General features: G+C 45.3%; 1 protein-coding gene across 4 annotated transcripts in view; it reads left to right on the top strand.

The window, feature by feature from the left end:
• Positions 1–1875: 1875 nt before the first annotated feature.
• The window catches only part of LOC137571408 (apolipoprotein L3-like), a 51780-nt gene continuing 27650 nt past the window's right edge, over positions 1876–26005 (top strand). For 2 of the 4 annotated variants that reach the window (XM_068280443.1, XM_068280444.1), the window contains exon 1: positions 1876–1973. The gene's annotated coding sequence lies outside the window, so the exon portion shown is untranslated. Of the gene's footprint in view, positions 1974–2116; positions 2190–8517; positions 9292–26005 lie in introns of those variants that run through there. The other 2 variants (XM_068280445.1, XM_068280446.1) reach the window with 2 other exon arrangements.

The raw sequence follows: 26005 nt of genomic DNA, 5'->3' as shown, positions 1-26005 counted from the left end.
AATCAGATCCAAATGTCACCATCCACACAATTCCACTGTCTCTGTTTAGAGAATGGGACCGTGCCCATGCCGACACCCCAGTGATAAATATCACTCCTCCAATTCAGACTTCATGTAGTACATGTAAGAAAGAACAAAGATAGGAGGGCTCATAGTGCAACCAGCTGAACATAACAACACCTCCACCTCTCCAGTGATATATTATTCCTCCACCATTGTGACCTTCGTGCAGGGACCCCCCCCCCCCCCCCCCCAATGTGTCCAAACTCACCCAATGTGAGGTCGGAAATATAGAAAGGGAGGCCTTGATACAAGCGAGGAGGAGGGAAAATGATTGTGATTCCAAGGCCTTCTCTTTCCTGAGTGAGGCCCAGTGCACACCAAAACCGCTAGCAGATCCGCAATATGCTAGCGGTTTTGGGAGCTGATTTCAGAGCGATTCTAGGTATGTTTAGAGAGGTTTTCTAAACATACCTAGCGGTTTTGGGTGCATTTTTGTGTAGATTTCATATATTGTTACAGTAAAAGCTGTTACTGAACAGCTTCTGTAACAAAAACGCCTGGCAAACCGCTCTGAAGTAGCGTTTTTCAGAGCGGTTTGCGGTTTTCCTATACTTTACACTGAGGACAAAACGCTTCAGAAAACCGCAAACGTGCAGCAGGGGGCACGTTTGTGGCTGGGCAAAAACCTCAAACCGCCGGTGTGCACCATCACATTGAAATACATTAGCCAAGCGTTTTTACAGGCGGATGCGGCCGGCGGATCGCTCCAAAAACCGCTTGGTGTGCACTCGGCCTGATTTCTCAACTCAATACAAACAAATTGAATACATTTTCAAGAGACATTGGAACATTCTACAGAGTGACCATGTGCTTAGCAATGTCCTGCCCCCTAAACCAAATTTTATGTATAGACCTTTAACATTTATAGGCACCTAATTTGAAGAATCAGATTGCCCTAAGTTCTGTGGCTCCACCAGAATCAACTGTCCAATGTATCAACACACCAATTTTTGAAATAAGTGCCATATGGCTCTTTATTGAGCCACATGTTTCCACAAGGAATAAGCCAATAATTGTTTAGGGGGCCGCGCAAGGTCTTGATAAAGGGGGACCCTGCATGGCCCCCGAAACAATTGTCGCCTTATTCCTTGTGGAAACATATGGCTCAATAAAGAGCGTGCCTTATTTCAAAAATTGGTGTGCTGATACATTGGACAGTTGATTGTTGTGGGGGCATTGCCTATGCCCTAGGATCAAGCACTACTACATAATACTTGTGATGGAGTGCTCAGCCACGACCACTTGATTCCACCAGAATCAAGACACCTGTCAGGTTGGCAGGTACTTGGATTCCTCCCATGTAGCGGATGTAGATGTTGTCAGGTAGCTAAAGGACAGTGAGATTAGTTCGTTCACAAATGGGAACAGATTTAAAATTAAGGAACTTTTGATCTGATTTATTTGTATCATTTCCAATTTTTAGACATTTGAGCGCAGTCATTATACATTTATTGACTTGCATTTTATACAGGTTCTTGTGACTTGCGCACCACGTGATCCTTTGTTTGTATCCATAGCGCATGTTTGAATCTCTTTTGCTTAGTCTGTCAAAATTATTCTATTTCCTTGACTGCTGTTGGCTTAAAAAGACATTTTATATATTTTATATAAGATGTGACAATATCACCTAGGTGAAAACTAAGAGAAAAAGTGAATTGGGTCCAATGTGTGCTGGCTGGGTATGGAAGTTGTGCAGTTGTTTAGTTTGCGGTCTCCCCTCTCTCAGGATATGTCATCTGGGAGAAGGGCTGTCCTGCTAAGTGTCTCTGTCCTTTTTTTTCAGTGCTAACTTTGCTATGTGCCTGAGATCAAGGGGGAAGGGACGTAAGGGCTGGCTGTGTCCGTCTGTTGACATGTGGAGAGGGATTCTCCAGTTGCTGCTTGTGTAATTGTATAATCCAGACCAGCAAGTTAGTATACAGAAACTTTGTTTAAAAGCGTGTTAAATAATTGTGTGTGTTGTGCATTTCAAAGAAGTGTTTGCTATATTCTGTGTTCAAACTTCCAACACAACCAGGTTTAGATTTGTTCATTGCTGGGCTTGTTATTGCAGAAGTTGCTATAGGATCTCTGAAAAGGGAACACCGGTCCCAGCTCCTTTTTGGAGGGATAGTTCTTCTTTTGGAGTAAGTGTGCATGCAGTGTGTGTGTGTGTGTGTGTATGTGCGCAATGTGTGTGTGTGCGCAATGTGTGTGTGTGTGCCGCCTGTAGTCCGTGGACTCCATTGGTGTCTGTCCAGTCCCGTACGCTCTCCTGTCAGCCCCAGTAGTCGACTACTGTGCATGCGCGGCTCTGGCCACTCACCTCCTTGGTCATGCTCTCGCATTATGTGACTGCGCAGTTAGTAAAGACTGGTAACTGCAGTAAAGGCTTGTAACTGCGCAGGCACAGAACGCTCATGGCCACGGCAGCACAACCAAGGAGGTGCATGAATGGCTCATTTGGGGAGTTTTCAGGGGCTATCAGTGGCAGAACAGACGGGACTGTAAAGGCTATGGATAGTATTAAGCAATCCCATTCCTCTTTTGGGGCGCCATTACAGCACCCCTGAATAGAGCTATTCCACCAAATAGCTCTTTGGAACTAGTTCCGAGGACAAGTACATCCCTACTACATATGCTCTTGTCCTCAGAACCAATCAGGGACAGGAGTAATTGCAAAGAGCTATTCTACTGAGTGGCTCAAATACAGTGGGATGCGAAAGTTTGGGCAACCTTGTTAATTGTTATGATTTTCCTGTGTAAATCGTTAATTGTTACGATAAAAAATGTCAGTTAAATATATCATATAGGAGACACACACAGATATATGAGACGTGAAATGAAGTTTATTGGATTTACAGAAAGTGTGCAATAATTATTTAAACAAAATTAGGCAGGTGCATAAAAAACAAATTAGTTCAATATTTGGTAGATCTTCCTTTTGCATAAATTACAGCCTCTAAACGCTTCCTATAGATTCCAATGAGAGTCTGAATTTTGGTTGACGTTTTTTTGTACCATTCCTCTTTACAAAACATCTCTAGTTCATTCAGGTTTGATGGCTTCCGAGCATGGACAGCTCTCTTTAACTTACACTACAGATTTTCAATTATATTCAGGTCTGGGGACTGAGATGGCCATTCCAGAAGGCTGTACTTGTTCCTCTGCATGAATGCCTTAGTGGATTTTGAGCAGTTTTTAGGGTCGTTGTCTTGTTGAAAGATCAAGCCCCTGCAAAGCTTCAGCTTTGTCACTGATTCCTGGACATTGGCATCTGCTGATACTGAGCGGAATCCATGCGTCCTTCAACTTTGACAAGATTCCCAGTCCCTGCACTGGCCACAGAGCCCCACAGCATGATGGAACCACAATATTTTACTGTAGGTAGCAGGTGTTTTTCTTGGAATGTTGTGTTCTTTTTCCTCCATGCATAACGCCCCTTGTTATGCCCAAATAACGCAATTTTAGTTTCATCAGTCCACAGCACCTTATTCCAAAATGAAGCTGTCTTGTCCAAATGTGCTGTAGCATACCTCAAGTGGTTCTCAGGTGTGGCTGGGGGTGTGATTTAAAAGTCTCTCACTTTTTTTAAAGTACAACTATAGTGAGGGGTATGGAGGGTGCCTTATTTATTTCATTTTAAGCTATACTAGTTACCTGGCTGTCCTACTGATCTTCTGCCTCTAATACTTTTAGCCATAGACCCTGAACAAGTAAGCAGCAGATCAGGTGTTTCTGATATTATTGCCAAATCTGACAAGATTAGCTGCATGAAAAAAACTATGTTTGAAGGAGGCGCTATTGTTTAGTTACACAATCTATGATGAGTATAGATTGCGTAACTAATGAGTACAGTATATGTCAAGATTAGCTGCATGCTTGTTTCTGGTGTGATTCAGACACCACTGCAGCCAAATAGAAAAAAAATAGCCACTCTCTTTCTCTCTCTGCCATTCTGCTGTCTCTCTCTCTTTCTGCCTTTCTCCTGTCTCTCTCTCTGCCTTTCATCTCTCTCTCTCTGCTGTCTGTCTCTCTCTCTGTGCCTTACTGCTGTCTCTCTCTTTTGCCTTTCTGCTCTCTCTTTCTGCCTTTCTGCTCTCTCTCTCTCTGTCTTTCTGCTCTCTCTCAATCTCTCTCTCTGTTTTTCTGCTATCCCTCTCTGCCTTTCTGCTCTATCTCTCTCTCTCTGCCTTTCTGATGTCCCTTTCTGCTCTCTTTCTCTCTGCCTTTCTGCTCTCTCTATGCCTCTCAGCTATCACTCTCGCTCTCAGCTGTCTCTCTATCTAGTCTCTCTCGCTCTCTCTTTCTGCCTTTCTGTTGTTCTCCCCACACACTGGCACCCTCCTCCTACACACTGGCACCCTCCTCCCCTCATTGTCACCCTTTCCCACTCACTGGCACTCTCCTGCAAAATCTGGGATGTGGCTTAGTGCCACTCAGGGGGTACGGCTTAAGTTTCACTGTCACTACCTAAACTGGGGGGCACCTGTGTCGGAGGCACTCACAATCTAATCGCTATCATAGCCCTAGTCTAATGTTCCACCATTGCTAAGTTCATGTAAATTTGGCTTTACCTGTGACCACACCCACATAGTGGTTCATGACCACGCCCATTTTGCCCCCTACCTGGAAAATTTTCTGCGGACGCCCATGTTGTAGCCCCCTGGAGTCCAACTGTGCCTACGATGCCTTCCTGGTTCCATCCAGTAAGCAGTAGCGACCTCCACAAAGCTGGCCTGTCGCCGCGAGTCGCCGGCTACTGTGCATGTGCGGCCCAGAGCCACGCTCACCATGATTGCGCTCCCACTGCTGGGGTCTATCTGCGCATGCACAGCACACGGAAATCACACGTATTTATGTGTTTTTGGATTTTTGTGACACTGTTTGCACCTCTTTTTTGTTTAGTTGGGGCGTTACGTTTGCTTGCCGCTGACAATAGCTCTGCATGTACCATTTTCAGGGCAATTTGCCCTGAATGGAAGGTCTAGGTAAATCGCAAAGCACTTGAAAAAGCGCTTTGTATATCGATTTCCCCAGCGCTTTAATGAATAAATACATGGGGCTTGATTCACTAAAGCGTGATAACTGCTACCACAGCAGTTATCACGCGAACTGGCGCTGGCAAACGTTTTCACGTGATGGGCTTGATTCACTAAACCGTGGTAGGACAAATATCACACCTTATCAAAGATATCACACGTTATCAAAAGTTATCACCCGTTATCAAAGTTATCACACGTTATCAAAGTTGTCACACATTGGGCTTGATTCACTAAACCATGATAACTCATATTATGGTTGCGTGCGTTTTCACGTTTTTTGAGTGCATTCGCAAATTTTTGCCCACGATTGCATGAGATTATTTGCGACCGTGCAAAAACGTGTGTGAAAAATGCTAGCGTGGACGTGATATGAGTTATCATGGTTTAGTGAATCAAGCCCGATAAACAAACGTACGTGCGCGGTTCACATGAAAAGCGCATGTGATCGCGCGATAATCTTCATTTATCAGGTGAACTAATGCTGTTCGCGTGTAAACTTTCGCGCGTGCCAGAGGGCGTGATAACTGCTGTGATAGCAGTTATCACGCTTTAGTGAATCAAGCCCCATGTATTTATTCATTTCCAGGGGAACAGTAATCACTTCCTGACGTGATTTTAATAATTGCTCTGCTAAAGCGCTTACAAAAGCGCTTATAACACGTAGAGCAGAGCGATTCGAAAAAAAAATCGCTCAGCGCGGGCGATAGCGCCAGCGCAACGCAACATGAACAAGGCCTAAGAGTGTTTTCTAGTGATATTGTCACTTTTCTTCTGCATCTTTGCAGGCTCACGCTATAATAGTATCAGGTGAATATGAGTCACCTGTTCTGTTTCACTCTGTGCTCTCACTCCCATTGTAAATGTTTACTGATCATTCGGCCTTTACTAAAGTTGCAGTTGTAGCGTTTCTCCATTTCCACTTTACTGTTCGGTATTGGAGTGTCGGCTCTTTTGTGACCGAGATCTGCCGAGATTTATGATTATTCCTTGTATCGGTAACTATTCAACACTTCATTCAGTATTTCTTAGCTCCCAACTTTTTGAGATCAGAAAGAGGGACACTTAAGCCACACCTCTTACCACACCCCCTATCACGCATACAGTAAAAGATTTCATAAGAAAAAAACGTTTTTTATATTTCAAACCACACGGATCCAATTTATCCCAGTTTATTTCCTTCATACTAATGTTCAAAAATAAGAAATATATATCAATCAAAAGGAAGGGAATAGTTTAAAATAAACTCATTTTTCAGTAGTAATATGCATAATTTACATAAATCTGTACCTGGGTCCTGAAAGAGAGACAAATGAGGAAGAAAAGGGGACAGGAGGACTGGATTTCTAAAGAGTGTCAGTTGGGAGCTATCATTTATTTATGTATGATGGCAGAGCAAGCAGCCTGTTCACATCCTATTGTAACCAGGAGAATGCACGTCTACATGGATGCTGGGGCTGCCTCATTGCACTACTAAGCGGAGACATCCGAGTCAGCCGTAGTCCGAGCTGAGCAGGGTCGGGTGACAGTCACAACGGGCTGTAACTCAGCTCAGCCAGGATAGCTATTAGGCAATAGGCATGAGCTGCTAGGAGACTCCAGGCTGAGGCTTTACGGAAGGAGAAGTAGAGAGCAGAGATCAGCCATCAGTCCCACATCACTTGCTCTGCCCGCAGGAAGAGCCGTGGGCGGTCTTAACAAGACTGACAGCAGCCCCAGCCAATAAAGCAGCTACAAGGAGCTTCGCTTACTCACAGCTCTGTCCAGCTACCTAGCTAGCAGTGAGGGGGAGGGATTTTTGTTGTCATGGTGCTGTCAGCTCTCTCAGGCTAAAATGGGACATAGAGAGGGCTGCCCCGTGATGTGGAACCCAGCCTCTCAAACTTTAAAAGTCCCGCCTAAATAGTGACTGTTGGGCCGTATGGAATTTCACAGGCAAACCAACTTCCAGTATTAAGGAAAACATTTTTTTCTTCAAAATGTTATCTCCTAATTTCACACTGCCTCAATTGTATCTCTTCCTCTTTTTATTTGATCTCTATTTCCTTTCTTTCTATTTACTTTTCCCACTGCAGCACTCAGAGCAGGGACAAGGTCCTCCAGCACCCAAGGCTGAGACACCAAAGTGCGCCCCTCCATCCTTCCCACCACAGCTGTCACACCCTGATTGCTATTAGACTTAAGGCTCATACACACATCAGACTATAGTCTTTGGAAAATGAAAGATCACAGACCAATCTTACCACCCTTCATGTAGTATGAGAGCCATACTCTACACAGTCTTTTCTATGGAGCTGAACTCCACATCAGACAGAAATCTTTGCAAGATGCTGCACACACAGATGCTGTACAGACACAAAAGATCAGTACCTGCAAAAGATCTGTTCCTGCCAAAAATCCATTCCTGCAAATCGCAATAATAGTCTATGAGATATGCAGATCATCATACACACATGATTTAACTGACATTCATCTGCAGATCAAGCAATCATCTGCAGATCTGAAAATCCATCCTGGTGGATCTGATCTGCAGAAGAATGTCACTTAAATCATGTGAGTATGATGATCTGCAGATCTCAAAGACTATCATTGCAATTTGCAGGAATAGATTTTTGGCAGGAACAGATCTTTTGCAGATACTGATCTTTTGTGTCTGTACAGCATCTGTGTGTGCAGCATCTTGCAAAGATTTTTTTCTGATGTGGAGTTCAGCTCCATAGAAAAGACTGTGTAGAGTATGGCTCTCATACTACATGAAGGGTGGTAAGATTGGTCTGTGATCTTTCACTTTCAAAAGACTATGGTCTGATGTGTGTATGGGGCCTAAGAGGTGACACAGCCCCAACACCTTAATATCTAGTTATCTGGCTTGCAGTCACTGCTATGTATCCCCTTTTCTTATTTCTTTCTGCTTCATACACAATTAGTAATGACAGCTGAATGAATTGTGCGCCCCCTCCTACACTGCGCCCTGAGGCTGGAGCCTCTTCAGCCTATGCCTCAGCCCGGCCCTGGATTGGTTTGTTGCTTCTCATTCCTCTTTGGGCGATGTACAGTGTGCCCCCTCTCCTCCTCTTCCCTTTTTTCCCCTCTCTTCCCTGTTTCCCACTCTCTTCCTCTTCCCTGTTTCCCCCTCCCCAACTCCCACCTCCAAACCACTCACTCCCCTGAATCTTTCTCTTATTCCAAGTAGAGATGAGAAGTTCGGATCTTTTCAATGATCCGGATGATTCGAATCGGATCATTGAAAAGATCCGGATCTTTGATCTGAATATCGGATCATTTTACTAGGGAAACATTCGGGGGTGAAATGAATAGCAGGACAGGTCTTTCCCTGCTGTGGACAGGGGGAGGGGGGTGGACACACAGAGAAGGGGAGAAGATGGACAGAGGGCAGGGAGTGGACAGAGAAGGGAGGAGGGACGAGCAGAGAGCAGAAATGTTTGCTTGCACACAATACCCACATGCTGCAATCATATGCTTTACATGTATTTCACCTAGATTTTCATCTGTACACTCTGACTGCAAATGTCGCACAGTGAAAGAAAGCATTCCCCAAAGTGAAGTGCAGCTGTTTAGAGCAGTGCAGGAGGATCATATTGCGCTGCAATCACAGTGCCTGCAAAGTTACTGAGCTGTGCTGAGCTGAGCCAAAAGCTTCCAATTTGTTCACTGTGCACAACTACGGAACAGACAGCCTATAATGAGCAGCACATTATAGCCAGTATGTGTGCTCTACACATATCAGGCAGTGGCACCGATGTCCGCTCTCTCTCATCTACCTGTCTCCCTGCAAGGCTGGCTCCCATCCAACAGAGCGATCCATCTCAGCTCTGCTTCCAGGACCCCGCTGCCCGCTGAGAGGGGGCGTGTCGCTCCTGGCCCTGCCCCCTTTGCGATCCGAATCACTCATTTTGATGATTCGACTCACAAAATAGATTCGAATCAAAGATCCGAATCGTTCATGATCCGGACAACACTAATTCCAAGTGATCGCTTTCCCAGCCACACCATCCCCTTTCTCATTCCCACCTCATCATTCTATTCTCCACCTCCCCTGTTCTCCTTCACCTTTCTGCATACTTCCTTCATTTGACAGTGCTGTATTGGCTGATGCACAACATCTGCCTTGTTTTCATCGTGCATCAGGTTTCTTTATTTGGATGCCTTTCCCAACCAGTCAATACATTTTAGAGTAACTAAACAGGTAATGTTCAGATGATTTCTTTTACTTTTTTCCCTGTTCATGATTCATGTTTCCATGAGATTAATCAAATTACCCACATTGACAGTCTATATGCTTGATGATGCTGCTCTTTTGTTTTCTTATGCATGGAGTAACTTTAATATCTTGATCTGCTTATGTATATTTTTCCTTAAATAATTTGACTATTGTGTGCATGCTACCATTTATATTTTTTTTTTATTTTACAAGCACTCTACATTATACATGATTTTGTGGCCATTACCTGCTTTATATTTTATATAGACCTCTGAGGAAGTGGCCTCTTATGTAGACCTCTGAGGAAGTGATCATGGGTCACAAAATGCTTCAGGCCACAGTTTATTATGATGATCTTTTCTAGAATCACAGTGTTGCTCCATTTCTTTAACCTCTTAGCAGCCATGAACGAGTTATCTTGTGTACAATAACTTGGGTCAGGGCTGCTGCAGCTGGCTCTAACAATTATCAAGCGGCCCCTGTCATTGAAGGGTCATTTTTAAAAAAATTTTTTACTGAGTATTTAAAGAGAAACCGTGACCAAAAATTGAACTTCATCCCAATCAGTAGCTGATTTTACATGAGAAATCTATTCCTTTTCACAAACAGACCATCAGGGGACACTGTATGACTGATATTGTGGTGAAACCCCTCCCACAGAAAACTGTGAGGACCACGGTCCTGGCAGTTTCCTGTCTGTGAACCTTGTTGCATTGTGGGAAATAGCTGTTTGCAGCTGTCTCCAACAGCCAAAAAAGCAAGCAGAAGCTACTTCCAGTGACATCACCTGCCAGCAGTAAAAATGTCACCATGTGAAAAAGGTCAGACTGTAAATCAGGGAGAGGAAAGATTGTAGAATGGGGAAACACTGACTAAATTATTTATACATAATTATTGTAAATATGAAGTACTTTTTTATTAAATTATTTTCACTGGAGTTCCTCTTTAAGAAATTACAGAGCCATCTACAGTGAATGGTCATAGTACAATTTTGCATACATAACCAGTATTTACAGTGATGGAGAGGGGTCATTGTATGGGACTTTAAGGGCAAAATGGGAGAGACAGATTTGTGGGTTCCTTTAAACATTTCCGGCGCCTGGACGTGATCCTCACGTCCAGACGGCTGCTCTGCTGCAGTGCCGCCCTGCGGCGCGATCGCAGGCGTGCCCCTGTGCTGTTCCCCGGTAGCCCTTAGATCAATGAACGGAGGACGCAGTCTTTCTGGAAAAAAAGAAAGTTTCCCGTCCTCCTTGTGCTTCCGGGAAGCGAGAAGCACAAAGAAAAAAAAAAAAACTCAATGTGGACATCTTGTAACCAAATAGTAAAACTACATCTACATACATTTTTCAGTGGGGCCTAAAGCTGCAGTGGCCATTTTCACAAAAAAAAGGCCTGGTCTTTAGGGGGGTTAATCACTGTGGTCCTCATGTGGTTAAATTATAAGCTTGTAAATAGTGATGGACGCAAAACTGAAAACATGCGTCTTTATTTCCAAATAAAATATTGGCGCCATACATTTTTGATAGGGACAAAATTTAAATGGTGTAATAACCGAGACAAACGGGCAAATAAAATACATAGGTTTTAATTATGCATTATGTTAAAGCTATAATGGCCGAAAACTGAGAAATAATTTTTTCAATTTTTTTTCTTAATATTCCTGTTAAAATGCATTTATAAAAAAAATAATTCTTAGCAAAATGTTCCACCCACAGAAAGCCTAATTAGTGGTGGAAAAAACAAGATATAAATCAATAAATTGTGATAAGTAGTGATAAAGGTATTAGCGAATGAATGGGAGGTGAAAATTGCTCTGATGCATAAGGTGAAAAATCCCTGCGGGCTGAAATGGCTAATTAAAGGACCACTGTTGTGAAAAAATGTAAAATACCTATGTATACATACTTATAAGAATTATATTTCTCACCGAGTAAAATAGGCTATACTTTTTTCCTATGTTGCTGTCACTTACAGACTTACAGAAATCTGGCAGATCTGATATCTCTTCACAGAGCATCCTCAGTCTTTCATTTATTATTTTGACAGTTATAAATAGCCAGTAACCACAAGTAAACGTATTCAGAAGTAGTAAAAGACTAACAGGTTGTTGCAGGGGTATAGTATGACCTTTTAGTTTTACAGAATAGAGTGGGAAAGAATATCAAAGTTGTACATCTCAGCTTAGGATAGGGGGAAGTCCAAGGGTCCTTTCCAAACAAACATAAAAAAAACACAGTGTCCCCAGAAGCCCTGAATAATGTAGTATTTTTGTTACTCTGATTAATAGACATCTGCAGGACTAATACTTACAGGTGTGGGTTGCAGAACTAGCAGCCACAGGATGAAGGCAAGTAGAGATGGCCCGAACCTCCGATTTTCGGTTCATGAACCGGAACCGAACTTTCGCGAACCGCAATACACTTCAATGGGGAGGCGAACTTGGAAAACTAGAAAAATGTATGCTTGCCACAAAAGTGATGAAAAAGATGTTTCAAGGGGTCTAACACCTGGAGGGAAGCATGGCGGAGTGGGATAGACGCCAAAAGTCCCAGGGAAAAATCTGGATTTGACGCAAGTGCAGCGTTTTAAGGGCAAAAATCACATTGAATGCTACAGTGGCTTGCAAAAGTGTTCGGGCCCCTTGAAGTTTTCCATATTTTGTCACATTACTGCCACAAACATGAATCAATTTTATTGGAATTTCACATAAAAGACCAATACAAAGTGGTGCACACGTGAGAAGTGGAATGAAAATGATACATGATTTCAAACATTTTTTTACAAATAAATAACTGCAAAGTGGGGTGTGCGTAATTATTCAGCCCCTTTTGGTCTGAGTGCAGTCAGTTGCCCATAGACATTGCCTGATGAGTGCTAATGACTAAATAGAGTGCACCTGTGTGTAATATAATGTGTAATATAATGTCAGTACAAATACAGCTGCTGTGTGACAGCCTCAGAGGTTGTCTAAGAGAATATTGGGAGCAACAACACCATGAAGTCCAAAGAACACACCAGACAGGTCAGCGATAAGGTTATTGAGAGATTTAAAGCAGGCTTAGGCTACAAAAAGATTTCCAAAGCCTTGAACATCCCACGGAGCACTGTTCAAGCGATCAATCAGAAATGGAAGGAGTAAGGCACAACTGTAAACCTACCAAGACAAGGCCATCCACATAAACTCACAGGCCAAACAAGGAGGGCGCTGATCAGAAATGCAGTCAAGAGGCCCATGGTGACTCTGGACGAGCTGCAGAGATCTACAGCTCAGGTGGGGGAATTTGTCCATAGGACAACTATTAGTTGTGCACTGCACAAAGTCCGGTGTGGTGGTAGAGTATAGCTATATACAAATATCTATATATAGGTAAGAATCTATATATAGGCGCTCAGGGCTTCTCGCATCTATTCATTTATTAAGGCACTTGAATTTGACCTGATGAAGCGGTGTTAGCCGCGAAACGCGTTGTCTAGATGTGCACAATAAAAAGTATATATATTTTAAATGAAAATCTTGCACCTTTGAAGTTGACCTATTAAGGTAAGATTCTTACCTATATATAGATATTTGTATATAGCTATACTCTACCACCACACCAAATATTACCCTGGGCGCCTCCTACCCCTACCGATTATAGGAATGTATAGGGTTTAGACCTCTTGAAGGTTTAAAAGACCCTTTTTTTGTTTTGGAGCTGCGACCAATAGACCTTCCTACAACAAAGGCCGAGTGAGGACGGTACTTCCTCACATGCCAGCACGAGTGGTTGCCTTCTTTGCAACCCAGACTTGTGAGTATACATAGTTTGTTCTATATATCACTGAACAAGACCCAACGATGATACACGACATTGGGCTCCCGGTGTCTCTGTATCTTTTTCTTGCGTCTACAAGATACTGCACTAAGTTGGCCTTTATGGAAGAGTGGCAAGAAGAAAGCCATTGTTAACAGAAAAGCATAGGAAGTCCCATTTGCAGTTTGCCACAAGCCATGTGGGGGACACAACAAACATGTGGAAGAAGGTGCTCTGGTCAGATGAGACCAAAATGGAACTTTTTGGCCAAAATGCAAAATGCTATGTGTGGCGGAAAACTAACACTGCACATCACTCTGAACACACCATCCCCACTGTCAAATATCGTGGTGGCAGCATCATGCTCTGGGGGTGCTTCTCTTCAGCAGGGACAGGGAAGCTGGTCAGAGTTAATGGGAAGATGGATGGAGCCAAATACAGTGCAATCTTGGAAGAAAACCTCTTGGAGTCTGCAAAAGACTTGAGATTGGGGTGGAGGTTCACCTTCCTGCAGGACAACGACCCTAAGCATAAAGCCAGGGCAACAATGGAATGGTTTAAAACAAAACATATCCATGTGTTAGAATGGCCCAGCCAAAGTCCAGAACTAAATCCAATCGAGAATCTGTGGCAAGATCTGAAAACTGCTGTTCACAAACGCTGCCCATCTAATCTGACTGAGCTGGAGCTGTTTTGCAAAGAAGAATGGGCAAGGATTTCAGTCTCTAGATGTGCAAATCTGGTAGAGACATACCCTAAAAGACTTGCAGCTGTAATTGCAGCAGAAGGTGGTTCTACAAAGTATTGACTCAGGGGGCTGAATAATTATGCACACACCACTTTGCAGTTATTTATTTGTAAAAAATGTTTGGAATCATGTATGATTTTCTTTCCACTTCTCACGTGTACACCACTTTGTATTGTTCTATCACGTGGAATTCCAATAAAATTGATTCGTGTTTGTGGTAGTAATAAGACAAAATGTGGAAAACTTCAAGGGGGCCGATTACTTTTGCAAGCCACTGTAAATTGCAGGCCTAAAGTGCTTTAAAAGATCTTGCATGTGTATACATCAATCAGGGAGTGTAATTAGAGTACTGCTTCACACTGACACACCAAATTCACTGTGTAACGCACCGCAAACAGCTGTTTGTGTAGTGACGGCCGTGCTGGACTGGTGCGCACCATGGCCAGAGTGCAGGCCGTGGCGGATTTGAAGCCCACATGATCAGGCTGAGGTAGCTCAATGACAGAACAGTGACTGTCCAGCTGATCAAATTTGATCTGTCCACAATGAAGCAACGACCTTATTATCTTGGGGCAGGCAGTCACACGGCGTGCTGTGTGTGAGCAGGCCTGACCGTATTTTGCAGTCCACGTGGTCAGATGGTCCTTTGACCCAACGCTGTGTGCCAGAGATGACACCACTTGCCTTTCAACATCATGGTACATGGTACAGTTTGGGAATCGCCTTTTTTGAGAAATAATTACATATCTTCCACTGCGGTGTGGGGATTTGCTTTTGTGTGCTGCATTCCCTGAGGTGGTCATCCCATTGCAGTTTGTGCTTTGTAATCATGTACCTTCGTAAGGAAGTTGTCCCTACGCGGGTCTTGGTCTTTCCACAGCTCAATTTTTGGTGGCAGAGAGTACAGATGGCATTGCTCTCATCTGAGGCAGACACACAAAAAAATGTCCACACCGCTGAGCCCTGGGGTGATGGCACTTTGGTGGTGGCGGCCGACTGAGTGTTAAGTGGCCAGAATCAGAGCAGGAGGAGGAAGATATGTCACGCTTCCGTGTGGAAGCTGAGAAAGATGAGGTGTTCTGTGTTAAATAGTCAACTATGTCCTGACAATATTGGGGGTTGATGACACGTGCCTTCTTCTGAACACTGTACTTTGGTCACGGGCCGCACAAAATCACGACAGCGAGACCTCGAACAGACCTGCCAGGTGGCCTGCCTCTGCCTTTTGTTTTGTCCATATTGGGGGGGATGAAGTGAAAGGTATGCACTGACTTGACTAATACAATGTGCAGTCAGTCACACAGGTGCAGTTAACAGGTATGCACGGAGTGGTATATCACACTGCATGCCAGGGGAGGACTGGGACCTTTTGGCCAGGGGGGAAACACAGACTAGAGGCCCGTTATCATGGCAGCATCAGCCCAAATTATGTCACACATTCACCCCATGTGTATATGCCAGTAATCACGTGGAGTGCCAATGCGGAAATACAGCAAGGACACTCTGTGAACAGTATGACAGGTAAGGTACAGGCATCAGGGGGGCACAATACATTTTGAGGGACAACAGCTGGGGTTTCCGTCTTGTCTATAATTCGTGGTTATCGCACGCAGGCGCGGACTGGCCTGGGGGGATGAAATTGAAAGTGTCAATCAGACAGGATGGAAAATCTAGGTTGATTGGGGGCAGGGCAAAAGCGGCGGTAGGTCTACAGCCTAAAGTGCTGCACTATATAAAATACGGTAGTATAATGCTGCAGTTTATTGAAAATGTATGTGCTTTGTGTGGTAGGTTGATACCTACCACACAAAGCACATACATTTTCAATAAACTGCAGCATTATACTACCGTATTTTATATAGTGCAGCACTTTAGGCTGTAGACTTACCGCCGCTTCTGCCCTGAACCACCCCTCTTCACTTCACTTTATACTTGCTTTACATTGCAACCAGGCAGCATGGTGGTGTAGTGGTCAGCTCTCTAACCTGTGCCCCGGTTTGAATCCTAGCCAGGGCACTATCTGCATGGAGTTTGTATATTCTCCTCATGTCTGTGTGGGTTTCCTCTGGGCACTCCAGTTTCCCCCCTCATCCCAAAAATATACAGATAAGTTAATTAGCTTCCTCCTAAATTGACCCTAGACTACGATACATACACTACACGATATACACAGACATACACTATGACTATGGTAGGATTAGATTGTGAGCTCCTCTGAGGAACAGTTAAGTGAAAAGACAATATACTCTGTACAGCGCTGCAGAAGATATTAGCACTATATAAATAATAACTGACTGCTGCATCAGTACTTCATCTATATGTGTAAAAGGAATCATCAGGCTACAAAAAAAAAAAGCTTTACTAATCCGGGGCTTCCTCCAGCCCCTGGCAGCCATCCTGTGCCCTCGCTGCAGCTCCAGGTCCCATCCGGTGCAGATGCTGACCTTGCTAGGTCGGCATCCACTGCGCCTGCGTGAGCACCGCTGTCAATCACTCACACGTGGTTTCTAGTGTTCTGCGCAGGCATAGCAGCTCTGTGCCTGCACAGAACACTAGAGACCACGTGTGAGTAGACCTGGACCTGTGAGTAGACCTGTAGCTGCAGCTAGAACACAGGACGGCTGCCAGGGGCTGGAGGAAGCTTATGTTTTATTTTTTTTTCTTTAGCCTGATTCAGCCATAAGAGTTTGCGTCTGTCTGTCACTTGGCCCTGGCAGCTCCCCTCACACTTAAAAAAAAAACCTCCCTTAGTTTTCATTATTACTTCAGGGCTAGCTGCTCCTGGCTTCTATAGATTTTTCTCTGCTGGCTATTACTGGTGTCCTCCTGGAAATCAGATGGAGAGGTGGGGTGATCGTTTCTATTGTGGTCAGCACATCACCTCCAGCCCTCTTGTCTCCTCACATGCAGCCTTGCCAGGTGCCAGTGACCAGACGTTTGTCTATTCCTTATCTATAGGGGAGGGAGCCCAGCAGGAGTGGAAGCATGGTGCAGGCAGGGTCAGCAGTTCATGCAGAGACACGTGTCCGCTGAAAAGTCTATTTGTCTTCTGATGTGCAAGACGGACATTGCTCTGCATCTTGCCTGTCACATCCATATCAGCTTCCTGCAGCAGCCCAGGCACCCTGTGATACACAAACACACACTTCTTCCATGACTTTGAGAGGGCTGACCTGGGCTCATCGCACACATTCAGGCAGCTGCTCCTCATGGTCCGCAGTCTCTCTGATTCGGCTGATCCTCGGCTCTGGAAAGTTGCAGGGTGGAGTTTAACAAGTGCATCATCAGCACTGCAGCCAATGGAGGAGAAGGACAAGAGAAAAGGGAGCCAATACAAAGCCCTGCAGTCTCTGGCCTGAGGTGCACCAACAGGAGGACAGCCTGGGCTGGTAAGAGTGAGCTGTGGGCGTGGCTGAGTTCCCGAGCTGAGTTCACTTAGTTACTACAGTAACCCGACTTCGGCCCTAATTGATCAATGAAGAGGCGGCCCGGGGGGAAATTGCCACCCGTCCCCCCAGGCCAGTCCGCCTATGCTGCATGCGCTCACGTAAGTAGGAGGGTGCACTGAAGTGAACAACAGGTAGTAGGTATATGCAGGGATGGGTATTACATGTGCACCTGTCACACATAGACAGGTACCGGATAGGCACAGTGACACTGCGTGCACTCACGTGGCTACAATGTGCCTGCTGACTGTGATTTAGAGGGTCAAAGTTGACCATCATGATGCACTATGGGGGTGAACCGAACTTCCGGAAAAGTTCCCACTTCTCCGAGATCGCGAACCACGGAAGTTCGCCGGGAACCGTTCGCCGGCTAACCATTCGGGCCATCTCTAAAGGCAAGTAAGGAAGACTCGTCCTCACTTGGGCTCTCATGCCTTCTTCGACGGTTGGGATGGTCACGCTCTAGAAAAAGGGTTGAGTAAAAGTTCCAAGGAAATTAGAAGTGCACAAACTGTCCCCAAAAAATGGGGGTGTGAGGGAAGAAATATTGGGAGGGAAGAGTTGCCTCAAAAATATTACTTAGATTGAGGGTGATAATAAATGAAGTAAATACGCCTACCTCAAAATGATGAAAGAAACTTGCTTATGATAAATAAGTTCTTTATTAGACACAAGTGTGATGATCCGCTCAGCTGGCTGCACAGGCAGACAGCTGTTTGTCCATTCCTCTAGTCTGTGGGCTGCAGGTCTCTGGAACAGAGACCTGTCTTTCCATTGCAAGTTTCTGGTCTGTTCTCTTGCTGGGGAATTTGCATACATTCGTTATGCAAATCCCCTACCTGTCTTCTCTGATGACTGGCACTATAAGAGCTTTATGTTTCCCAGAAGGCTTTGCTGGTCATTTCCTTTCCATGGTCTGTTCCTGATGGACACTGCTGGAGTGTCAGCCATTGCTATCTAGTAAAGTTAATTCCTGGGGGTTGCTTTAGGCTCCCCTTCTAGCCCAGTCAGGTTGTATTATCTGTATTGCCTGTTCTGTCTTGTCTTGCCTGTTGCCATTGTCCAGTCCCAATGGTGGTCGACAGGAAATGGTTCTGATCTCTGTTCTTGGAGTATAGCTGGTGCAGCGGTTGCTACCAGCTATCTCTTCTGTTCTGTCTCCTGGGATCACGCTAGCTACTTTTCGCTAGCGCTGGGGATCCTTCTGTTCTGCTACTCTGTACCTGGATCACGCTAGCCACTTTTCGCTAGTGCTGTGGATCCTATCTCTCATTTGTCCCTGTTTTCGTGTGTCTGTCTTGTACGCTACGCTTGCTGGAGGCTCGGTGAGGTAACCGTTAAGCAAGCGCTCGCGTCCTCTGTTTCATGTTTGTTTGTTAATGGTTAGTTAGGCGTGCTTGTCTCTATTGTGCTTATCACGTGGAGATCGCGCATAACCGCGTGCACTGTTGCGAATGAGTGCGGTGTTCGCGGTTAGCTAGCGTTTGTTATTTTCCGTATCTCCTTATTGTATTATTTGCTGTGCCTTTGCTACCCTCGTATTCTATTCTGATCTGCCTTGTGGCACGTCTGGCGATCGCACCTCTCGCGATCGCGTTCTATTTCGTATCTGCTGTTGTGTGTGCGCGGTCGCGGGGTGGCGACTGGATTGGCGCACACACATACAACCTGTCCCTTTGCTCAATCTCATTCGCAATCGCCTCTCTTGCGATTGCGTTCTGCGCTTCGTACAATTCCTGTCTGGCACTTGTGGAGGTACAGAGGATTGGTTCCTCTGCACTCCCCAGCGCCATCTGCCGACAGGAATTTCCCTCTACAGGTGCGTAGCACCTTTTGCTGGGTGCCTTGTGGAGGATTTCCGCCGTGTCAGCGCACGCGTTGTGCGCTGATCACGGAGAAAGTTCCACAATCGTTACAGAATGACCAGCCAAACCCAAAACCCCAGTGTAGACGGAATTTCTGATTTGTACGATTTTGTCGAATATGGCTCTTGTACCTTTAAGAGATTTAAAAAACTTGAACCTGAATCAGCAGACGAATTTTTGTCTGAGTGTACGAAACTGTTAGCGAACCCTGAATTCCAATGCACCCCACTGTCTACCTGGGCCCCCCAAATGGTCTACATTCTGTTGGGGGGCGAAATGTCAATGTGAGCTTATGATTAGAGTTGGGCCGAACCTCCGATTTTAGGTTCGCGAACTTCCGCAAAAGGTTCGGTTCGCGAAAAAGTTCGCGAACCGCAATAGACTTCAATGGGGAGGCGAACTTTCAAAGTTTTAAAACATTCTATCAGCTGGAAAAATGATAGAAAACATGTTTTAAAAGCTCTAATACCTGGAGCCACACCTAATTGAGTGAAATACACATCACTGCTGGAGGACCCACCCTCCAAGCAAGGTCCTTTATACCATTTGCCTACCTACACTAATTAGTTATGGGACAGCTGCTACACACTCTGCTAGGGAGATTTTATCCTCCCTCCTACCGGAGGGAGGAGGGTCTCTTCTGCCAGGGAATTATACTATTTTAAAAACCAGTATACATCATACCATAGCTGGGAATACATACATGAGTATACATCATACCATAGCTGGGGATACATACATGAGTATACATCATACCATAGCTGGGGATACATACATGAGTATACATCATACCATAGCTGGGAATCGAACCCAGATCTCACTGTGTGGTGGGCACATCACCCTAAGCACTGTACCACTACAGAAGTAAGTGAAGCTTGCCTAAAATTTAACATTTATGCTCAATGCAATAGAACCATTAGGTTGCTTAAAGGAGAACTGTAGTGAGAGGTATATGGAGGCTGCCATATTGATTTCCTTTTAAGCTATACCAGTTGCCTGGCAGCCCTGCTGATCTATTTGGCTGCAGTAGTGTGAATCACACCAGAAACAAGCATGCAGCTAATCTTGTCAGATCTTACAAAAATGTCAAACACCAGATCATACCATAGCTGGGAATCAAACCCAGATCTCACTGTGTGGTGGGCACGTCACCCTAAGCACTGCACCACTACAGAAGTAAGTGAAGCTTGCCTAAAATTTAACATTTTTGCTCAATGCAATAGAACCATTAGGTTGCTTAAAGGAGAACTGTAGTGAAAGGTATATGGAGGCTACCATATTGATTTCCTTTTAACCACTTGAGGACCCACCCTTTACCCCCCCTTAAGGACCAGCGCTGTCTTAGCTGATCTGTGCTGGGTGGGCTCTGCAGCCCCCAGCACAGATCAGCGTGCAGGCAGAGCGACCAGATCGCCCCCCTTTTTTCCCCACTAGGGGGATGATGTGCTGGGGGGGTCTGATCGCTCCTGCCTGCCGGGTGTTGCGGGGGGGGGCACCTCAAAGCCCCCCTCCGCGGCGAAATCCTCCCCCTCCCTCTCCTACCTGGCCCCCCCTGGAGATCCGGGCTGCACAGGACGCTATCCGTCCTGTGCAGCCAGTGACAGGCTGTCTCCTGTCACATGGCGGCGATCCCCGGCCGCTGATTGGCCGGGGATCGCCGATCTGCCTTACGTCGCTGCTGGATTATTTCCGCTTGTGTTTACATTTAGCCTGCGAGCCGCCTTCGGCGGCCCGCAGGCTATTCACGGAGCCCCCCGCCGTGAATTGACAGGAAGCAGCCGCTCGCACGAGCGGCTGCTTCCTGATTAATCAGCCTGCAGCTGGCGACGCAATACTGCGTCGCTGGTCCTGCAGCTGCCACTTTGCCGACGCACGGTATAAGCGTGCGGTCGGCAAGTGGTTAAGCAATACCAGTTACCTGGCTATCCTGCAGATCCTCTGCCTCCAATACTTTTAGCCCTAGACCCTGAACAAGCATGCAGCAGATCTGGTGTTTGACATTTTTGTAAGATCTGACAAGATTAGCTGCATGCTTGTTTCTGGTGTGATTCACACTACAGTGGCTGGATAGTGTACTGGTTAAGGGCTCTGCCTTTGACATGGGAGACCAGGGTTTGAATCCTGGCTAGGTCAAGTACCTATTCAGTAAGGAGTTCAAGGCAAGACTCCCTAACACTGCAGGGTGGCCTCTTGAGCGCGTCCCTGTGGCTGCAGCTCTTGAGCGCTTTGAGTCTGACAGGAGAAAAGCGCTATACAAATGTTTGGATTATTATTACTGCAGCCAAATAGATCAGCAGGGCTGCCAGGCAACTGGTATAGCTTAAAAGGAAATCAATATGGCAGCCTCCATATACCTCTCACTACAGTTCTCCTTTAAGCAACCTAATGGTTCTATTGCATTGAGCATAAATGTTAAATTTTAGGAAAGCTTCACTTACTTCTGTAGTGGTACAGTGCTTAGGGTGACATGCCCACCACACAGTGAGATCTGGGTTCGATTCCCAGCTATGGTATGATCTGGTGTTTGACATTTTTGTAAGATCTGACAAGATTAGCTGCATGCTTGTTTCTGGTGTGATTCACACTACTGCAGCCAAATAGATCAGCAGGGCTGCCAGGCAACTGGTATAGCTTAAAAGGAAATCAATATGGCAGCCTCCATATACCTCTCACTACAGTTCTCCTTTAAGCAACCTAATGGTTCTATTGCGTTGAGCATAAATGTTAAATTTTAGGCAAGCTTCACTTACTACTGTAGTGGTACAGTGCTTAGGGTGACGTGCCCACCACACAGTGAGATCTGGGTTCGATTCCCGGCTATGGTATGATGTATACTGGTTTTTAAAATAGTATAATTCCCTGGCAGAAGGGGTGGAGGGAGGAGGCCAATTAAAATCTCCCTAGCAGAGTGTGTAGCAGCTGTCCCATAACTAATTAGTGTAGGCAGACAACTGAGTCAAATGGTATAAAAGGACCTAGCTTGAAGGGTGGGTGGGGTCTTAAGCAGTGTGTTTCACAATAACATGTCTGCTGACAGTAAAATGGAGGCGAAAAATTTTGCTCAATACAGCTTTATGGGGCGAATCGAACTTCCGCAAAAGTTCGCCTGATGCAGGCGAACGCGAACCCCCAAAGTTCGCCTGGAACCGTTCGCCGGCGAACCGTTCGGCCCATCTCTACTTATGATGTGTTAGATCATCCCACCCTGAGTCAAAGACCCCTGGAATTCTTGGCCTTTTTAATTCACAATTGGCTGAGATTACCTCAATTACCATACCCCCCTAATGAGTTGTTGTCAGCAGCTCAATCAGCTGCTCCATCTACTCTTCCATCCATAAAGCAGCCATCCAAAGCCTCTAAGGCCCCATACACACATCAGACCATAGTCTTTTGAAAATGAAAGATCACAGACCAATCTTACCACCCTTCATGTACTATGAGAGCCATACTCTACACAGTCTTTTCTATGGAGCTGAAAAAAATCTTTGCAAGATGCTGCACACACAGATGCTGTACAGACACAAAAGATCAGTATCTGCAAAAGATCTGTTCCTGCCAAAAATCCATTCCTGCAAATTGCAATGATAGTCTATGAGATCTGCAGATCATCATACACACATGATTTAACTGACATTCATCTGCAGATCAGATCCACCAGGATGGATTTTCAGATCTGCGGATGATTGCTTGATCTGCAGATGAATGTCAGTTAAATCATGTGTGTATGATGATCTGCAGATCTCATAGACTATCATTGCAATTTGCAGGAATGGATTTTTGGCAGGAACAGATCTTTTGCAGATACTGATCTTTTGTGTCTGTACAGCATCTGTGTGTGCAGCATCTTGCAAAGATTTTTTTCAGCTCCATAGAAAAGACTGTGTAGAGTATGGCTCTCATACTACATGAAGGGTGGTAAGATTGGTCTGTGATCTTTCATTTTCCAAAGACTATAGTCTGATGTGTGTATGAGCCTTAAGTCTAAACGTAAAAGATTTAGGAAGGCTTCCCAGCGGAAAGATCCGTTGCCCATGGCAACCACAGATAGAGAGGTTATTTCTGTCAAGTCTGAAATGGGCAAAACCATGCAGTATGATAATGATGTTTATAATGCATCTGCTGATCAGTTTCCAGGTTTTTTGCCCCAATCCAAAGCTTATGTGGATCCTGCTATAGGTAGGATCGCACACTACATTAAAGCAGTTAAAAAATCTGTTCTTGTTCCTGAACTCCACCCGTATGGAGATTATCTGGATACTGGCCTGTTTGAACCCCCATTTGCTTTCTGGGATGTTGGGGCCTTGCTGGAGGAATTCGATTTTGATTGGAAAGCCTTTTGCGATTTTTACATCGCAAAAAGCGAAGATGTCTTGAATGCTTGTCTTGATTCTATGTACCTTCTGATTGATTCCGATAAATGTGACAAGGATGATGTGGATCTGGTGATCTATGTATGGCAAACGATTTTGGATGAGTTGCACACACACCAACCAATTGATTCCAATAAAGAGACATCGTTGTCGGATGATTGTTCCTGCCTTTCTGGGGTAAAGCATGAGAGTCTTGACTTTGTGCAATCTGAAATGAATGAGTATGCCGCTGTGGTTGATTCCTGTGCGAATCCTGAAGGATTCTCTCCTGACAGTGTGCAGTTTGAATCTGTGCGATCTGATGCCTGTTTCTCAGATGTTCCTGCAGATTGTGATCGGCATGAGTCTGCCGGTTTCCTCAAGGATGTGTGGGATCCTTTGTCATTTAGAAACAGATCTTTGAGATCTTCCATTTGTGACCCTGCTATGGGGAAAGTTTCTCGACTGTGCAGTGTCAAAAGTAAAATTAATATGCCTAATAAAGTTTATCCTGTTGATGTCGCTATTTCTTCTGCAAATGATTCCCTGTCTCACCCTGTTCTCACCTGTAAGGGCCCGTTGCCTGGAGACAGTTGCTCCAGTGTTTCGGTCCTAGATGCCTTGCAGTCTGCTCCGCAGATCGCGGAGGTTTGCGCTATGGAAGCATCAGTTTCACAACCTAAAGTGAATTTTGATTCGCAGGTTTTGCGTTCTGATTCCTCGGATTCGACATTGTTAGCCGAATCTAAGAGTGAGACAGCGCTTCGGTTTTGCGAATCTGATGCTGAACCTTCTTTGCCTTATTCAGAGACGCTTTCTCTGAGCCTGCCCTGTACCATGAATAACAAAACGATGTCCAATCACACTGACATTTGGGAGTCCCTTTCTTGCTTTGAAGAAAGTTCTGACTCTCCACCCTGTACTCTGGATGAGTCAATATTGCCTTGTACAATATCTCCTGCCCTGCCCCTAGAGGCTCGTCTAGGTATTGCTGCTATTTTTACCTGTGTTTCTGCAGTTTTGGAGTTGCAAGCTAGTTTGACTACTACGCAGAATTCTGGGTGCAGCGAGATTAAAGTTACGGAGTCAGTGTGTGGTCCAGTGAATATTCCTGTACGTTCCACTCATGATGATGAAATTCAGTCTCAGTTTATGGTGGAACATCTGCCCTGTTCTCAAAATAAAGTTCCAGTTTTGCCCTGTAACATGGATAGTACAGAATCCTTCTTAGAAAACTTGAAAAATGATGTTCCTGAGGTCTTGCTTGATGATCTGAAGGTCTCCGAGTTCCTCCCAAAGGGTGCAGAACTTGTAGGAGATGTCTCCTGCCCCCCAGGTCCTTCTGAGGTGTTGCCCACTTCAGTAGGCATTGCTGCCTTGCTGACTACTTTTGCAGCTCTTGTGGAGCTTCATTCATGTGTAGTCAATGATGATATTACAGTTACAGACAATTCTGAATTTGAGTCCGAGTCTTCTTTTGAAAGACCAGTACCTGTGACCTTTACTCGTGATGATTTTCTGCCCGGTACTGGTTTTGGTCTTGTCGTGTCGGACTCTGAGGTTGGCAGTTCCCCGACATGTCCTGAGGTTTCTCCTGTACTAGTGTACCCCGATGTGCTCTGTGACCCAGAAAGCCCAAGTGTGCCTCGGTTACCAGCGTACTCAGATGCTTCCTCAGTGGAGACATGTTCTGATATAGCCTGCCTGCTTGCATGCCCAGAAGTGGTCCCTGAAAGTCCTGATCTTGATAGGTGTCCTGCTAATTTTGAGTCTGGAATGATCATAGGTTCCATAGGGGTTCTTGGTGGTTCTCCATGTGAGCCTGGTGAATGTTCTGGCTTCTTGGGACCTCTGCGGAGCTTCAAGGCGTTCTGGGAGATCCTGGGAAAGGTTTTGCTTGGTGCCCTGAATACGATCAGCAATGGCTTTGGTGTTGTAAGGGACACTTCGAACAGGTATTGCGGCAGGTTTGGTATTCTTGGACGCTCCTTGGAAGATGGTGGGTATTGTCTGGAGGGTGTCAATGGCTTCTTCTCTGGTGTCCACAGTCCTGATGGGTGTTACGCTGAGACTTGTAGTGCTGATGGGCATGTTTCGGTGGCTTCTGCTTCCGATGAGGTCGGTTTCGGATGGACTGACTCTGGAATTGGGCCTTGTCGGGCTGTCCCGACCTTCATGAGTCTTCAGTTAGAGTTTTGTGATGATACCAGTTTTGAGGGATGTCTGGAGTCCATCCCTAGAGGGGGGGTACTGTGATGATCCGCTCAGCTGGCTGCACAGGCAGACAGCTGTTTGTCCATTCCTCTAGTCTGTGGGCTGCAGGTCTCTGGAACAGAGACCTGTCTTTCCATTGCAAGTTTCTGGTCTGTTCTCTTGCTGGGGAATTTGCATACATTCGTGATGCAAATCCCCTACCTGTCTTCTCTGATGACTGGCACTATAAGAGCTTTATGTTTCCCAGAAGGCTTTGCTGGTCATTTCCTTTCCATGGTCT

This window comes from Hyperolius riggenbachi, chromosome 4, assembly GCF_040937935.1.
Source record: "Hyperolius riggenbachi isolate aHypRig1 chromosome 4, aHypRig1.pri, whole genome shotgun sequence".
Classification (NCBI taxonomy): Eukaryota; Metazoa; Chordata; class Amphibia; order Anura; family Hyperoliidae; genus Hyperolius; species Hyperolius riggenbachi.
The sequence above is the reverse complement of the archived record's forward strand: the minus strand, read 5'-3'. Positions and strand labels throughout refer to the sequence as shown.